Source organism: Lemur catta, chromosome 6, assembly GCF_020740605.2.
Source record: "Lemur catta isolate mLemCat1 chromosome 6, mLemCat1.pri, whole genome shotgun sequence".
Classification (NCBI taxonomy): Eukaryota; Metazoa; Chordata; class Mammalia; order Primates; family Lemuridae; genus Lemur; species Lemur catta.
In genome coordinates, this window is record NC_059133.1 from 91,812,141 (window position 1) to 91,830,284 (window position 18,144).

Below are 18,144 nucleotides of genomic sequence, written 5' to 3' on the forward strand. Positions count from 1 at the left end.
TGAATTGACTGTAAGCATGTTGACATTTCATAGTCCTAGTCCTGGACCCATTTATAAACATATCTATTCAGACATTGTGGGATAGGGTTGAAAGTCTCTGCATTTTTAATGAGTTCTTTAAGGTAATTCTAATGCTGAGAAACACTACCACTCCATTCTTTTTCTTAAGGGTTACCTGTCCTAAATTGGGTAGTCATGTAACAGTAAAGCCATGTTGTCCCTCTGGTGCTGTGTGTTCTGTGCTCAGAGTCACTGACTCACCATCTCAGGTTTCCACCTGAGCACTCTGCTCATTCCTGCCTCACCCCACACCTCTCAGGTTCAAGATCTCAACTAAATGATACTTCACTTGTTACCACTGTGTATTGTATAGTATTTAAAATAGTTTTTACTTAATTCAAGCTCAAGTTTAAAAAAAACACACCTACCCTAACAGAAGATAAGAAATTAAGTCTCAAAGGCATATCACATTCTGTCTACCAACATCCATCTTCAAAAGCCACCACCACTAATTCCTTTGGACACTGTCTTTGAAAATAATTATGTACATATGGTATATATAATTTATCCCACAAATGATCTTACTTTATATGCATATTTGTATGTTGTTGATTTTTAATAATGTATGTCTTAGAAAACTTGTCATAAGTTCATGGAGACATAGAGATCTTTTCAGTGGTTTTAGTTATTTTCTATAACTATATACTATTTTGTTGTGTGGATATACCATAATTTCTTCAACAGCCCCTGTCAATTGACAGTTAGGCTGGTGTTAGATTTCACTGGGATAGGCTATCTTGCAGGGAGCATATTGCTAAATATAACATTGAACATTTTCAACAACAACCAAAACATAAGCAACCTAAGAACCAATTTATCTCCCTATCTTGTAAACAACACCTTACAGCACATTGTGTGTTTGGTGCGCAGAAAGAGCGAACAAAAAGAAATTAGGAAGGAAAGAAGGTTGGCAGAAAAGAGACAGGGTGAGGAGGCATGCTCTCACCTACCTCACTTCCACAATTCTGGGAAGGGATTAGACACTTCCTGCCATGTTATTTATGTCTTGTTTATAAAATTCCTTGTTTGTTTGTGTGTTTCAGAGAATGAATAAGAAGATAACAGTCTTTCAAGAAGCCGTGACATTGGAATAATGTAATCATAACTATCACTTCAATATACCAATAAAATAATCAGCATGCAATTTCTTATTGGTCTTTCTCTTTCTGGGTGTTTATGAGTTTGGAATTTGAGGGCCATGAACACAATCTAAGAATACCCAGGAACCCTTCCCACTGATACTCCCAGCAAGCTTTCCTCCTCCTTTATCCTAGTCTAGTCACCTGCCACATGGAAGTGTTCCATCGTTCCTCCCCACTTTGGGGTTTTATAGCACAAATCCAAAATTTTTTGAAAAATTGTTTTCAGATCCCTTACTGATATTTTTGTAATTTTGGCAGAACAAATAATAGATAAACAATTGAGAGTAAGGCGCAGAGGAAGAGGAATCCTGAAAATTTCTAAGTAATTGATACTGGTTTTTAGAGTAATGAATGTTGTTCTATGACTAGAATGACTGTTCTAGGGAGAAATAGAACGAGTCTTCCTAAACTCACTATATTCTTCTATTTTTTTTCATTGCTCAATTCTCTCCCTCCCTATGTCTCTCATTGTTCTTTAAAAAAATCCACAGTGGGTTTTGTAAATAATCCAGCATGATGTATTTTATGGGGAAAAGATTTCATAGTAAAACTTTATTCTCATTGGAAATTTTTTTTTAAATAGGCATTATTTGTAGATAATGTAAATTACCAAACTTGACTTAAGCTAAGAAAAGTTTAAAAAAATAACCATTTGAGAGAAGAAAGAATTTAACAGGAATCCATGTTCAATCACCTCTCACAGTCACTTCCAATGTCAGGGGAAACAGTATATTTTAATATTTAACGTTTTATATCATTAGAGAACACATATTTAATGTATTTAATTTTTCTAATATTTAGAAAACAATAACAAGTCTCTGAATTTATTCTGGGGTGTTTATTAAATAAAATATGTAGGACTGCAGATATTCTATTAGGAAAAATACTCAGTAGTACATAAACAACTCAGCATGGGGCTCAAAATAATACACCATCTTCAAAGAGGATTGCAGGGTTGGTTTGATATTAAAAATTGGTCACTCCCAAATGAAGTCCACAAAAGTTGAAGTGAGATATTGAAAGAAACCAGATCAGAATGACCTCACCATAAGCACCAGCAAGTGGACGAACCCACATGCACCTGAAGCCTATTCTCTGGCTTCTCTCCTATTATCCCAGGTGAAGCCTCCCTGCTCCCATCTATGGCTGTCACACTGGATTTCATACCATATCAGCTAATCAAGGATTTTGCTCATTCATTTATGTCCCTTTTCTCCCTTGAATCTTCAATCTGTGCTTCTTTATGGGATCAGAACAATAAATGTAAATCTGAGGTATTATCTCCCATTTTTACCGAGCTTTTCCTACACCCTGAAACCTCTCCGTCTACAACACTATCCATCTGCCACCTTTATTGCAGAGTTCTTATAAAGTATGTCTATCATTATTGGCACCCCCCCCATTTGCTCTTCCACCCACCCTATAGAGGCCTTTGTACTTATAATTCCACTTCTGTCCAGGTCAACTGTGACCCCATTCCACCCAAATCAAGAGTCAGTTCTCAGTCCTGCACCTCATTTGATCCCTCAGTAATTGGACACCATTGATCACACACTTCCTTTTGGAAGACTTTCACAATACGTCCAGGGACCTCACAATCTCACATTCTCTCCTTGGTTTCTTCTAACTCTCCTCCTTCCCTCCTGCAGCCATGAAGTTAAACCTCCCCCAGATCTCTGTCACAATAAATCACACCTATATTCATCTAGTTTACTACTCTTTTGTCACACATCACATTGCATATGGCCCAATACAATAGCAAAATTCTATCATTTTGAAATTCTGCCTTTAATATAAATCTTATATGCAAACATTTCTCATGACTTGTATCTCTATCAACCCTTCTAAGCAAGCATCATTTCTAGCTTACTCCAAAGACTGATTCTACTCTTACGCCGACCATCATTCTCCACTGCAAAAAATTTAAGATCGTAGTACTGTTTTATTCAAAATGGTCCAGTGGCTTGCCAACAAAGTGTTCCTGAAGGACAAAATTCAAAGTTATTATAATGGCTAAGGTTGTACAAAGTGGAGCCCCTGCCTATCTCTGAACCTATAGGCTTGTCCATACCTAATTCACTCTTCTCTAGCCACACTGGCCTTCTTAATATTTTTCCAATATACCAAGCCTTCTTCCTAACTTTATCAAGCCTTTCCTACTTTATTAAAACCTATATTTAACGTCTGAGTTGAACACACCAAAAGCTTGAATCCCCTAACTTGCTTTATTTTAATATCAAAACAGTTGTCATTATGAGACAGCCAGCGCTCAAGGTCCCCACCTTCTGATAGTGACCCTCTTGTGTAGTCCCCAGCACATTACATCAGGGTTGGTCTGTGTGACCAATGGAACATGGCCAAGGTGGTGATGTGTCACAAGAAAGTGTGGCTTCATCTTTTGTTCTTCAGGTTCTCTCTCACTGTCTCTGTCTCTCTCTCATTTGGGGAAAAGCCAGCTGCTATGTCAAATGCACTGTGGAAAGGCCACCCATTCTGAGCAATTCTCAGAGTCTCACTCATTTGGTCTCACAGTGGGGTAAGCGCCTGGAGGAGAGGAGGAAAAAAAGTCACCATCTCCCCAGTCCTTCACTTTCCACCTGACTTCTGTAACAACCCCACTCTCCCCAAATTGTTCCTAACCGTACATAGGTGGGGTGAATGATAGGCGTGGGTCTGCTCTCTCCTAGTAGCCCCTGCTAGGAAATGAGGTGTCCACCTCCAAATACTATCTCTTGGATAGTGATTTTTTTTTTTTTCTTAAAATGAGGAGGCATTTTTTCACTGTCAGTGTTCATAGTTGTATCCTGTAGTCACTAATGTCAGCAATACGCTGTTGATAATCACCTGTCAATTACTCTTATATTTTCTTCCTCGCCAATCTTTTTTTCCTCCTCATGTAAATAACTATCTTTTTTTCCTCACTTACTTGCTTTTCTTTAAACATCTATGTCCTTTTACAACTTCCAGAAGACTAGCAAAATCCCTCTATGTACAAGTTTCCTCACTCTCACCATGTCAAATAATTTGCTTTTATCCTTGAAATTCCCTTTGCCCCTTTTAAGAAGGATGATATATGTCATGAGTCACTGTCTTCCTCTTTCTTGGTGTTCTTCTATTTGGTAAAGCACATCCTACTGTAGACTTTTGCCAATGACTGAATAAGAGACAAAAGATTTAAGGTCTTTCATGTCTGAGAGTGATTTTAGTCTAGCCTCACACTTGTTTGATAAACTGGATATAGTATTCTAGTTTCCATATTATTTTTATTTAGTATTTTTACTACTGTTCTTCTGTCTTCTGACTTCTATTGTTCCACTATTGTTCGAATTGTCAATGTTTTATATGCCTGGAATCTTCAGGAACTTTGTAATCCCTAAATTAATTAGGTACAAGCTGAGATTGAACTATTTGCCACAGATTGTACTGGCACTCAGTATTCTAAGGGCCCCTGTCCTGGGCCCTGCACGTTATACGGGGCTCCACATGAACCAAAGGCATGGTTACTGCTTTTTATTCTAATTAGAAAATATGTTGAAAGTTCAGCAAAGAATAAATCAGGAATTGTGGGAGAAGAGGGAAAAGGCTGACACGGGGCTCTCCAGGCCTAATGATGCAGGTTGGAAAATTAAAAAAAAAAAAAAAATTAATAGTTTCTGATATGTGCCACCAGAGGGGGAAAAATGCTTGTTTTCGCTTAAACTTAGCTCGAATACAAAAAGTAGTTCATATAGGTAGACAGGTTTGGCCACTCCCCCCATAAGTGCCCCCCTACCACTCCTATGCTCAACAGTATAGTTTGGGGAGCTGCTGAGGACCCCCTGGAAATTCCAAATCAGAAGTGAGGCAGGAGGGAGCAGAGCTGGCCAGGCAGGTGCCCACAGGAGCGTGGCCAGGCCAGTCCCGGACCCCAACCAGCTTCCACCCTGTTGTTATGTCAGCAGACAGCCCTGCCCTGCCTCCTCCTCCCACCTCTCAGCTTGCAGGGTCAGGATTGATGCAGGAAAACACATACTCCTTTAGTCTCTAGAAAAGGTCAAAGGGCAATGTCCCAGGGACAGGCTGTAGGACTTGGGTGGAAATGTGACCTGAACTTAGTGTCCAGCTTGGTGTATAATGGTTGATTATTTAGAGAGAAGAGTATGTGGGCCACCATTTGTATTTGAGCATTACAAATGTTAAATTTGACTCCAGGATGATCACTGGGTTCTTTCAACATGGGAACTCACCCCTAAGTCCCAGGAAATGTATTGTAGTGGTTCATGATTCCTTTCCCAGACATTCTCTGTTTCATCTCAAATAATTGTTAGTAGAATATTTTACATTTTCTTTTAAGCTATACATCATGACTTCGATTTTTTGTTCCACTTTATAAGACAGTTCTTTAACTTTATGTTTTATTGAACACATCATTAACTGAATTTACAATCATTAACCTTTTTTGTGTATGTTGTGGTCAATGCTTTATCTAAAAGCATTCTATTCTGTATCACGGTCACAGTGTCTATTCTTATCTTTCAGAATATATTGATTATAATCTCTTAAAGGTTTCCACTTCTTCTGATCTTGTGTCTATTTCATCTGAATTACCCCCTGTTTCCTTGAGTCTTAGTTTATGAAGATTTTCTTCAATTGTCTGGTGATTCTTTGACTTTTCTTCATACTTAAGAGTTAGACAAAAAGGAAGCTCTACGTGCATTGCAAGGGTTTGGCAGGATCATGTGCCTCACGGTAGGAGGTTGGAGGCTCTGGTAGCTGTTTTGTAAAGACGTCCAGCTGCCTCTGAGACACCACTGACCCTTCAGAATAATCTTCTGGTTTCACGGGCTGCAAACGCAATCCTCACTGCTGGGCCTTTGCAGCTGCCCAGGAGAGGTAGGGCCTCCCTCCATTCATGTCACAGACTTTCACTTCACTGCTCTGTTTTCAGAATAGAATTTCATTCATATTCTCATCAGTGACCCCAAGTTTTCTCCAAGTCCAGCACCTCTCTGCTTGAGTTTTTCTAAGTAAACCTTTGCACTCTTGCAGGAACAAGGGAGCATGTGAGCTCATCACTTTCCCGCCACCTGTTGCACCACCGTCATCACTCTGCCCCCTCCCACATCATGTTCAGAGCTCCTGGGGCCTGCAGTCCCTGAGCATGGCCACGGCACTATGAGACCAATCAACACCCACTGATGTGGCGCCGCTTCCTTCCCAACAGATCCTCACAGGCACCTGATGGTTACCTTTCTCCTTTCTGCTTTGCCACGGACCAATCTTCTGCCTGATTTCAGTTGTTATATGTTGTGGGTTATAATGGCCCTGTAAGGTTCATCAAAGACAATATCTGCATTTGTGTTTCTTGTTTCTTTTATTTGGGGATGAATCTAGACAGAAATTAGTCTGCTGCTTCTTCATGACTAAGTAAACCCATATCTGCTTCCAGAGAAATGGAGTGTATGTACTTTGCCTCTTTCGTCTTAGGAAGTACAACTGAATTATTTGGATATTAAAAAACTCTGAAACCTGACAAACACAAAGTAGACATGCTAGGGACCCAGGAAAACACATGGTGGTGAGCTCTCTCGGTTGTTTATTGTTTGTTTGTTTGTTTGTTTTCATCATAGATAGTGGGTTTGTTGCTAAATAAGCCACCAACACAGAAATGTTAACAGGCACAGGTGAAAAAATACCCAACAAAAGTCTATTGTTTCAAGGCCAGAGACCAGAAAACAGACAGCCAAGGAGGACAGAAAATATTTAGACAACGATCACTCTATTAAAGCCAAACACCATAGAAATCACTGTGGCCAGCTGGGAGCTCAGATATCACACTTGCCAGGCTGTGACAAGGTGCCCCAACCCTCCTCCAGAGTAGCATCAGAGGAGTAGAAACTGGAACTTTCATTTCCCACTGGCAGTAATGAGCCCCTCACGCTCACTGCAGATCATACTGGGGGGCCTAAACTTCCTCCCCAACCCCGCAATGAAGAAGCCCCCCTGCTTTCCCCTCTGGGGTTATGGCAGTGGAGGCCACAGGGGAAACAAGAACAAGGCACTCCCACACCTCTGAAACAGGGTCGATTCTCAGAAACCTCGTGGGGAGCCAGAATCCATCCCCCAGGCAAAATAATGCAGAACCCTGCCCTGCTTGGGTGTCAACAGAGGTTGACAGGGAACATGTACTTGCACCCTCACCTGGCAGTAATGCAGTGTCTGCTCACACATTTCCCCTGCTGGAGTGGTGCCCGACAGAAGGCGTAACTGAGATCTAGGGTTTCATAATACCTGACTTGTCCTGGTTCAAACAAATATCACCTGTCATATCAAAAGCCAGGAAAATCTCAATTTGAATGAAGAAGACAACGAGTAGATGACAGATCAAAAATGACACAGAAGGCCGGGCGCGGTGGCTCACGCCTGTAATCCTAGCACTCTGGGAGGCCGAGGCGGGTGGATCGCTCAAGGTCAGGAGTTCGAGACCAGCCTGAGCAAGAGCGAGACCCCGTCTCTACTAAAAATAGAAAGAAATTATCTGGCTAACTAAAATATATATAGAAAAAATTAGCCGGGCATAGTGGCGCATGCCTGTAGTCCCAGCTACTTGGGAGGCTGAGGCAGTAGGATCGCTTAAGCCCAGGAGTTTGAGGTTGCTGTGAGCCAGGCTGACGCCATGGCACTCACTCTAGCCCGGGCAACAAAGCGAGACTCTGTCTCAAAAAAAAAAAAAAAATGACACAGAAGGTAGAATTTTCTGACAAAGTTGTTAAAGCAGTCATTATAAAAATGATTCTGTGGGGAATGCAAGCATGTTGGAAATAAATTTTTAAAATTGTGTCTGCAAAAACTCAAAATGCATAAAAGCTCCAATCAGAAATTTTAGAAGTAAAAATTACAATAAGAAAATGAAAAACTCAATAGATGGGCTCATCAGCTGTGGAAAGAGTCAATAAACTTGAAAAAAGAATATAAATTACCCAATTAGACTAACAGAGAAAAAGTTATAATAGAACCTCCAAGGCCTGTGGGATTGTACCAAAAGGTCTGATATTCATAATATCTGAGTCTAAGATGAGAGAAAAATAGGTTGGACCTGAAAAAAAAAAAATCAAAGAAATAAAGGCTGAAAATTCTCCAAATTTGGCCAAAGACTTAAACCTAAGGATTCCAAAATGTACGCAAACCCCTATTTTCTTAGTCAGTTTGAGCACTTGTAAGAGAATACCACAGACTTTATGGCATATAAACAACAGAAATTTATTTCTCACAATTCTAGGGGCTCAAAATCCAAAATCAAGATCCCAGCATGGTCGAGTTCTGATGAGGACCCTCTGGGTTTTCAAAGGACATCTTCGCATCATGTTTTCATGGGACAGAGAACAGAAAGAGGGATTCCATGTCTCCTCCACTTTTTTTTTCAGCTTATTATGGGGGTACAAAAGCTCAGGTTATGTACATTGCCCATGTCCCGCCCATCCCCCTGAGTCAGAGCCTCAAGCGTGTCCATTCCCCAGACAGTGCACCTGGTACTCACCATGTAGTCATACCTCCATCCCCTCCCCCCACCCCCCACCTCCCCGAGTCAGCACCTTCAAACATGACCATTCCCCAGACGGTGCACAACGCACTCATCATGTAGGCATACACCCATCCCCTCCCCCCAACCCCCGATTAGGTCACTAATCTCGATATGAAGCTCTCACCCACATGACCTCATCCAAGCCTAATTACTTACCCAAAGCCCCAGCTGCAAATACTATCACACTGTGGATGGAGAGTTCAATGGATGAGTTGTGGGGGGTGGGGCACAAACTTTCAATCCACCAACCAAGATCAATGCACTGAAATCGACTTTAAGATACATCATAGCCAACTAACTATCTGACGGTAAAGACAGAAGAAGAAATCCTGAAAACAGCTAGAGAAAAACAATTTGTCTATGAGGGAAGAAGAATACAAGTGATAGAAGGAAACATAATCAGAAACACATGAAAGACACAAGGACATTTTTATATGTTCAAATAAAAGCAGTGTCATTCCTGATTTTTCTATCTGGTTTTTTAATCCTTTAGGAATGAAAGAAGTGTAAAGACATTGGATGAAGGAGAATTAAGAGAACTTGTCACCAGCAGACTTCAGTTCAAAGAATGGCTGAAGGAGGTTCTCTAAACAGGAAGAATATAATAGACAAAGAAATTTGAAACTCCAAAAAGGAAGAAAGAGAAATGGAAAAGAAATAGATCAGTGAATGCAATACATCTTACCTTTAATACTAAGTTTCTGAAAGTGTTTGACAACTGAAGTAACTATAACCCTATCTGATATAGCGCTAAGTGCATGGAGAGAAACACTGAAGACAATTATATCATAAACAGAGGAGGGCAAAGGGACATATGGGGATATATTTTCCACTCTTCAATGGAACTGTCAAAAAGTTGACCCTATTAGACTGTGATTACTTACATACATACTATATAATACTTATTACATCCAATTAAAGAATATGCACAAGGAGATACACTCATACATATAGATACATAGACAAAATGGAAATCTAAACAAAATGTTCAAGTAACACATCGGAAGTCAGAACATAGAAAGAGAGAAAAAACATGATAAGAAGAAATCATGAAGTAAAATAGCAAATTTATGAGGCAACATATCAGTAGTTACATGAACTGTAAATGGTCTAAAGTAAACCCAGTGGCTGAAAATTGGTTACTGGATTGCAGAAACACCATCATCAAGCCCTACACTGGAGTTATATTTGACAGAAGTTGTCAAACTTGTAAATATAATTTAATTAATATTTTATACAATACTTTTTATATAAATTTAGTTTTTTACAATGTATAATATTACAAAAAACATGTACATTTTGCAAATAGCCCATGCACAGTTCTCAGCTCAGCCCATGCCTGGCACAGGGAAGCCCTCACTGGCCGCTGCTATTGTGAGCACAGTCATGGGCCAGGGTCCCCACCGTTTGCTTGGTCTCTGTGTCAAGTTCCCCAGGGCTGTCTCAGGGGCCACACTCCTCCTGAGAGCCACACTTTTCCTAAGAAACTGCTTCCAAACTCAGGGGTTCAACTGCCCCTCCCACACATGTTACAACTCTCCTGGTTTGTCACCCACCTCACTATTTTTTCAGCAGCCTCTTCGAACTGATCAGTCGGAATGTGAAATAAGACTGTTTTCCATTCCAGATTGTAAGGAGTGACTACAGGAAGTCCACTGACTCTTTTTCCTGGGGGAATTTTTTAAATCACCCTATCAGTTCATCATAAAATTTTATGCTGAAATTTGTATGAAATTAAAGAGAAGATGGGAAGAGAAACTAGGAAGATATTGACTGGCAGAACAAAATGTTCTAAATGTGAAAGAAAATCAGTGGAGGACTTCAAACTTCCTTTATACTTACAAGAAAATTTTTGAGACTAGAGGTTTGATGGAGCCAGTGATAGAAAGAATGAGGCCTTCCACAACACCCATGTCCTAATTTGGAGAATCTGTGAATCAGTTAAATTACCTTTGAAATTCAGTTTTTTGATAAGTTGACCTGAAAAGACAGATTATTCTGGATTATCCAGGTGGGGCCCATGCAATGTCGAGGCTCCTCAAATGTGGCAGAATGAGGCAGAAGCCTCTGGCCCAGGGTAATGACATGAGAGAGATCAGCCACCACTGTCTCTGAAGATGGGAGGGGCCACAAGCTAAGGAATGTTGGTGACCTCTAGACTCTGGAAAAGCTACAAAAACTGACTCTTCCGTGGAGCCTCAAGAAAGAAACAAAACCCCACTCACACCTCGCTTTTAGTCCAGTGAGGCCATTTTCTACCTCTGAACTACAGGCCTGCATAATTACGGATTTGTCTTGTTTTAAACTACTAAACTTATATTAATTTGTTATACCAGTAATAGAGCAATGCTGTTCCTAGCATCATATGATGATGTCTGTGGTACCTGTCAAGATTAGGAGGCTGTTTTTAAGAAGGCTAAGAGAAGGGAATAAAATTATTGGTGGTGCTATTCCAAGTAATTAGGCAATCTTTTCTCTGGTGAAATAAAAACCCATTTTAAACTGCAGGTCAAATGGACATTTAATTCGCCTACACTAAATTGGAAATGGTTAAATAATATCCTCCTCCCATGTGCACAGATCCCTCCATGGTGATCTGAAGCTCAGATTAGACAGTGGTGTGTAACACAGATAATGAAGAATTTGCTTCATTTTCTGTTGTGGGAATTACCAAGAGAAACAAGAAAACTAGGGCTCAAAAGAACAGCCCCACCTTCTCTCATTTACCACTGTGTCTTGTGCTTGGGGCTTCATGGCATAATTTCCAATCCTCACTCCCTCTCCTTGTGCCTTATGTGAGGTGTGTACACAATGTCCTGATACACTTTTTGTTTTAAGAAGAAACCACTTTAGGGCCTTCTGGAAAAGCCAAGACTATGGTGAGGTACTAAAATGGGAATCACCTGATTCAGAGGTCGTAGGCTTTGTAGTTTTTAGCTAAATTATTAATATTTGTTCAATATATCATAGAACCAGATGGCAATTTTTCAAGCTGTCCCTTAGATAAGATTTAAAGGACTGGACGGCAATTCACCTGGTAAAAATGTCAGGACAGAAGGAATCTTGGAAAACACAAAGCAGATGCCTTGTGTATCCTGTGGCTATTTGCTACCTGAAAATTAAAGTGGATGTGAAAGACCTCAGGGAGAAAAGGGATTGTCTCTAAACCTCCTTATTACATTTTATAAGTGAATGGAGCACCTGGAAAGTATTGAGATTGGAACCCTCTTCCAGTGGATTAAAAACAATATTGAAGAGTATGAAATATCTCAGAAGATATAAGAAGCAAAAGGGAAGAAACCCACAAACATGCTGGGCAATTGACTCATTGCTTCCCGTGGAGGTTCTGGGCAGGTCAGTAATTAAGAAAACAAATGGTTTCAAGTCACTGTCTGCAGGTATCACTCCCCACGAGTCTACTGTTGTGTTAACAGCCTCCAGTGTGGTTAGTAAAGTTAGAATTTCACTGAGTCTCTGGCACAAAATGTTCCTACTCCTAACTGACCAGGAGCTCTAGCAGAAATGACGAGGTGGATCTGGGCCATGAGGCTGCTTCTTCGTCTTGTCGTCAAACACAAGAATTTTCATCACCATCCCCAGAGGTTGTAAAGAAGGAAGACACAGCTAACTTTGACCATTCACTACGTTCTGTGTAGCACTACTTGCTACAGACTGATGATCAAATGATTCAATTCAAATATCTGTGCTGAGTGCTTGATCAAGTTCTTTCAAAAACTTTGCCCAAGTGACAATACATACGTTTTAGAAATAAGACACTAACAACGTCCTAGCTGACCCATCCTGAATGGCTAAAGTCCCAAAAAGTAATAAGAGATGCAGTTGACCTGTTGTGAACAAAGCAAGACCTATTCTGTCCGGTGAGGAGGTCCACTCAGGAGGGAGCTCAAAGGTACCATTGTTCTGGTCATCTTCATAAAGGGAGCTGCTAGAAACTTATTTTATCAAAACCACAAGGGTTTTCAGTCTAGGTCCAGTTGCTCATCACACCCAGGTCCATTTACTGAGACAGTGAAGATTGCAAAGGAAGAAATAAATTTTTAATATGACAGACATCTTGTAGGAAGAACAGAAGGAGCTCCCTCAAAGCAACTATCCAGCTCATGGAGTTCATGGACTTTTAAAGGAGCAGCCAGGTGCCTTGTGTCAGGGCATGGTGTAACCAACAAAGGGCTATGTGCATTGAGGGCTGGATGTGGGGGATGGTGAATCTTGTCAGGAAGTCTCCCCAGGGGCCTTCAGAATCTCAGCTCCTTTGTCTCGCAGAAAATCCACTATTTCTGGGAAACAACTCAGAAGTTCAAGTACTTAGTTAAGGTAGAGGATTACATAGGAGTCATTGATATTTGTTCAGTGGGGACCATATACAACTCCCCCCTTTTTTAGTTCTTTTCTCAATCTTGACAAGTAAGGATGTCAATTCATCTGGCTGCTTTCTGCTGAAATGTGATGTAGTTGGGTTATGAGGAAGAACAAGTACATTGGGTCTTTAGCTGAAATTTTAGCACATGTTGCTGAGTTGCCACCCTCTCTCCACCAAGGTAGTGAAGTATATCTAAAGAAGTACCCATCCGCGTCTGGGATCCCTACCAGCAAATATTGGTCCAGTGTTCCCCAGATGAAATCTCCACCCTATAATTCGCCTAACCATTTATGAAAACAGTTTGGGTAGTTGACCCAGCAGTGAGATAAGTTAGTGGAAGAGGCAGTAGATTGACAGATCATCACAAAAGAGTTCAAAAGAGTTGTCTTACCAGGCAAACAAAAGTCCCTAAAGGGCAAGCTAATCACATAGGGTACATATTTTTAGACATGCCAGGGAGCAGAGCTTGTACCTCAATTGCCTTTTGGTTAGTAAGCATATAACAGAGTTAAAGGTCTGAAAAAGAGCAAAATGCTTTATGAGCTGTCTTTTTAAAATCTTCTCCCCCTTTTTGGGAATTAAAACCTGAATTCCTGCCTGAAGCCAGTAACCAGAGAAGCAGAGGAGTGTTCTTTGTTCTTTGTTTTCTTTTATGTTAAACCACAGGACATGGCTCAATGGAATTGATCAGACAAAGGTCAAGTGATGATCTTCGCCAGAGATGGGGTTGACCCAGACCACCAATTAGAGTTAAACAACAATAGCCCCAAACTGAAAACCTGCCTTTATAAGCTCGTATTTCTGGTTAACAGAGGGACGATGGCTCTTTAAGACAGGAGTCTGTCATCCTCCTCATTTGCCAGAATATTAATAAACCTCTCTCCTTTTCCTCAAACCACTTGTCCTTGTTCTTAAGATTTGGCCTTGTGGACAAGTACTGAACTGTCAGTAACAGAATTTGGCATCACCAGGTGGGCCCATTGGTGCCCCAGTGGTACAGCACCCTGCAGCTGCTGCTGTGGCTAGAAGAGGTGGGGAGCAGGCCTGGGTCAAGCTGTGGGTATTCACCAGTAGGAGTGCCATATTTTCAGGGTAAGAGAGTGAACGATCACCCCAGCATCTACTGGAGCCTGTTTAGTTCTGGGGAATTCCTGTCTCTCCTCCCCAAATTAGATACAGCTCCCTACAACCTGAACCTTGCTGAGGAAAGGGAAATGGATTTGAGAAGTGTTGTGATGCTTCAGCCTTTTTGGTAAGTTCCCAGTGTGCACACCAAGACCATTGATTCCACCCATCTGGGGGCAGACTTTGGACCTTCCATCCCTGTGGTAAGGCATTTGCTTGTGGTGCCACTTGGGGGTGAAAGTCACAGTTGAGTGGAACTAGAGAACGTGGGGAATTCGTTTCCTTTTGGATTTGGAGAATTCGGCTCTGGTTTGTATGGTTCCCATTTGTTTGGTAGGTCTTAGCATTGAGATCAAGGTGGTTTGTGTTAGGAATCCCCTGTATTGTCTACTTGTCTTGTTTTGTTCATTGTTGTTGTTTGTGAGTTTTTATTTCAACATGGGAGGCTCCATTTCTATTCCATCTGAAAGCCCCTTGGGGAGAATCTTGGCTGAATGGTCAATTTATATTTATAAGTCTATATCTGAAAGAGAATGGTGTTATTGTAACACTGTGTGGCCAATGTACATGCTGGAGTGTGAGGAGAAGTGGCCATTGAATGAAACTTTATTATACTATCTTACGACTGGAATTATTTTGTTAAAGGTCAGGTAAATGGGATGAAATTCCATATGTACAGTCTTTCATGCAGTTGAACTATAAAGAGGCTGAAAGGCTGTGTGATAAAATGGGGGAGGAATTAACCAGGTTGGATCCCATATGCCCTTTATTCACTCCCACTGCCAGCTCCCCACCCACCAGGGAAGGCACTGTGGGCTTGGCCACACATGAGCCCCATTCACTGTGGCCCCTGCCCCTACTGGAGCCCTGTGGCTGGGCCAAGAAGCAGCCCCACACAGAGCTAGGCCTGGAGCAACTGTCACTGCTGCCAATGCCAGCATCTTTGCACCATGAGAGGGGCTGGGGAGGGCACAACTAGACCTAATTCTTCAGTCCCATGCCCACTGGGTTATGACTTGGGATTGGGAATGGTCTCTCCTTTCAAGACCCAGTGGAGAACTCAATTTGGCCAGAGGGCACCCATAGTCGGGACAGGACAATTTCCATTATGGCAATATCCAATTAGGGTGCTTGAATGCACAAGGACAGCTGGGATCCTTCATCTGCACCAGCCCCTTCCAAGACCCTGTTTAAACTGAACATGAGGAACAGGTATTTAAAAGCTCCGTGAACTAAGCAGTGGTCCTATCTCTGCCCACTCCCTCTCTCAAGCCTCTAAATACTTTTTCATTTTTCTGTCTCTCACTTAGTCAAGGAGTCATAAGATTTGAATGCCTTCTACCCCAACAAACCCCAACAATTTTAGAGATGCCTGAAATTTTGGCTAAAATTAAGCCTTGGACCTTACAACAGCAAATTTCTAAATAATTTGATTATGTCTACAAGTAATAGCTAACTATATCGTATCACTGCTCTGAGTGTATTGGGGAATTGCAGGTAGTAGTTGGAGAAATCTAGACATTGTATTTTAGTGGAGGCTGAAGGTCCTATTAAAATGGGGTTTGTCGAGTGAGTTTAAATTCTTGCTCTGCCTCTCATTGTCTCCTTTGCAGGGTACACCTCCCCTGCAGAATGGTGCTCACCCTCAGTATTTGTAGCGTCCCAGCTACGCAGCATGTAGTAAATGGTCACAGCTGTGTTTTCCTTTCCAACCCATGCGGTGTCAGGAAAAGTTTCATTTTTGACTCAAGAGCAAGAGGCAGCCTCATGGCCCAGATTCATCTGGTCATTTCTGCTAGAGGACTGGACCCCTCCTGTTTCCACTCCTCCCTATCAACAGATGGTTTGGGCAATTATCCACAACCCAAAGTTTTTTGGTTTTTAATAGGAAGAGTCATTTGCCTGGGGGTTTTATCTTTTAAATGAAGAAAGGTATTCCCGTATTTCTACTAGATATCACGACTGTTTATTCTGAAAAACCCATGACTAGAACACCAGGTAAGGCTGTACGTTTTCATATTTTTTTATTTATTCCTGGGCTTTGAGTGATTTTTCTTAGAAGGGATTCCAGAACAGACTCAAGAACTGGGCCTCTGGTACTCTGTCCCCATTTGTACCCTTCTAACCTGGTGCCATGTTTGCTTAGCTGGATCTACTCTTGGGAGAAGAGAGAGTATGGTACTAGCACGTGAACATGGGTCCAGTTCAACTGCCACTCTTAGGGACTTGTGAGTGTGAGTGGAGACCAGATCTTTAACCAAATACTTGTTGTGGAGTGTATTTGTATTTCAAATCCACTGGTGAGATTTCAGTCCTGACAGAGTGCCTTGGCAATTTGGAAAAGGAAGGTCTGGCGCCATGCACTTAATGGGATCCTCCATTTACTTACACTACTGGAGGCTGTTAACAGAATGTCAGACACATGGTGAGTGATAATTACTGGAAGTGAATGAACATCATTTCTTTACTTAATTGTAGACCAGCCTAGCACCTCCACAGGAAGTAAGGAGCATATCTTAGTACATGTTTGTAAGTTCGTTTTCTCTTGCTCTTGACATCTTACTAGAGATTTTATACCATTTTCAATGCTGGTTTAATACACTGGAAAAGGATTCCAAAGTTAAAACTTCCCAGATGCTAACATCAGCTATAAAATCTAATACATAGGTTATAGGCAATCTTTCTCCTTCCTAATATTTATCTTCAAAGCCCAATTGACTAGATTTTCAGTAACCAAATAGGCAAAGGATTAATAAGACCCTTGATTTTCCAAAATTCCTTCCTTTCTTTGTTGCTAGGATGTGGATTCCAATCCAGTTCATGGACTTTTATCTAAGGGAGAGCTTAAAGAAAATCCATTAGGCTTTCTGATGTATTGAATATACAATTCTGTTGAAAACTCCAAAATCTAGGGGATCTGATTCAGGAGGTACCAGTTTTAATACCTCATCTCACTCTTGGCTCTTTTGGAAGCTCCTAAGTGGTTTCTTCATGCAGTAAAATGGATAGCTGGACAGCGTGTAAATATTTTATTTCGGGCACAAGGATAAGGAGGGAGGATAAAGAATTATACCTAAAGAACTAAGTCACATGGCTAAAGTCACAGTGGTAAATGAGAAAAGATGGGGCTGATCAAAAGATTAGTTCTCCTTTTTCTCTTGGTAACTCCAGTTTTGGGGGTTTTTGTTGTTGTTGTTTTAATTTAGAAGATGAAACAAACTTTTCATGAGCTGTGACTATCACTCTGCTATCCACCATTTTCTTAGACACAATTCTGAACTTTTGAACAAGCCTACCACTACACTATAGATTACATAGTTGTAGAAAACTAGTAAAACATGGGATGTCTCCGGCTGAGGGAAACAGCAAGGTATTGATCCTGGCTGGGTTGAGTGAATCATACACAGATGGGGGAGGGGCATTTCTTAGCTGTGCCCCATCTAATATGAGCTCAGTAAATGTTCATTTGATTGAATTTTGAGAGTGGTTTTTATTTTATGAGGGAACAGATTGCTTAATTGCCTTGTGTTATTATCCATAATAGTTTTACAATACTTTATAAACAGACTCTAACACTTGACAGGGGCGACAGGAAAACATTAAATGAACCTATGGAACATGTATTAGTTTTCCTATTGTTATAACACATTGCCACAATCTCAGTGGCTTAAAAGAATATGAATTTATTATCTTACAGTTTTGTAGCTCAGAAGTCTGAAATGAGTCTCACTGGGTTAAATCCATGTGCGAGGGCTCAGTTCCATTCTGGGGGTTCTAGAGAAGAATCCCGTTTTCTTGCTCACATTCCTTGGCCCTCTTCAGGTTCACAGCTGGCAGTGGACAGTTGAGTCTCACATCACATCACATCACATCAC